The following is a 915-nucleotide window of genomic DNA, read 5'->3' as shown; positions in this document are numbered from 1 at the left end:
TGTGTGAAAAAAATCGCACACCTTACGTGTTGCTCAAAGGGTAAATGGCATCTGCGTTTTCGTGTGAGCGTTCGTCTAAGCCCGGCAGTTCCATCGATTGACCGCAGACATTTGCAACGGACTTGCCCTACGTATTGTAGCTCAAGCTGTGAAGTTTCCTAATAGTGCACGGAGGGAAAACTGACGCTATATATAGTGCATATAAAACTAAAACGCGTGGGGCTTCAGCAAGCATGAAAATGATCGGGAATGCATGCAAGGATTTGTCTTCGTCCTTTCGTATCCACGTGGTCCTGTGTGGCCTGCAGCCGCTTCGTCGCAAGACAGAGTTCAGCAAACGTTAAGCAGTTATACACCTCACAACCTTGACCTTTTATAAAAGGCTCACCGTTTCGAATTGGGTCCTGTCGATACTACCAAAAATTGCATGCCCCATCTGCCCCAATTAGGGAGAGTGGCATGGGTCAGCACGAGCGCAGTGCAATGCCCGCGCCTCTCCCTGGGGGCCCTGCCATCTTGACCACGGTCACCCCGGCACCAGGTAAGTATCGAAGCTCACAACATTCGATTATCTTATCCGAAACAAACGTCAAAGCTCAACAATACACAAAGCCACAAGTACATTCGAAGCCACACGCATAAGCAAATACATGTTGCTACCCATAATGCATGGGTGCTACCAGATTTACCTCATAAATTTTAATGCACAATGCAGTTCCAGAGTTACCTCTAACGGTTACTGTAGGAAACTAGGGCATAAGCAGACGCTGATGCTACGCATTCATCACTTCACCCAGTCATATGTACGGAACGCGCGTCAAGTCGCGTTGTATACTTGGCGTAGAAGTATACTCGAATGTGCAAAATACCCGCTCACGTATATAGCTTTTCCTTCGTTGCCTAGAAAAGTTTTCC

The 915-nt window shown here is 47.4% G+C and overlaps 1 non-coding gene across 1 annotated transcript; it reads right to left on the bottom strand.

Moving 5' to 3' along the window:
- Window positions 1-390: 390 nt before the first annotated feature.
- LOC119173022 (U1 spliceosomal RNA) lies at window positions 391-549 on the bottom strand. The gene has a single exon (XR_005109982.1). It is a non-coding gene; the product is annotated as a U1 spliceosomal RNA (small nuclear RNA).
- Window positions 550-915: the final 366 nt, after the last annotated feature.

The sequence above is a fragment of the Rhipicephalus microplus genome, chromosome 4 (genome assembly GCF_043290135.1).
Source record: "Rhipicephalus microplus isolate Deutch F79 chromosome 4, USDA_Rmic, whole genome shotgun sequence".
Lineage (NCBI taxonomy): Eukaryota > Metazoa > Arthropoda > Arachnida > Ixodida > Ixodidae > Rhipicephalus > Rhipicephalus microplus.
The sequence above is the reverse complement of the archived record's forward strand: the minus strand, read 5'-3'. Positions and strand labels throughout refer to the sequence as shown.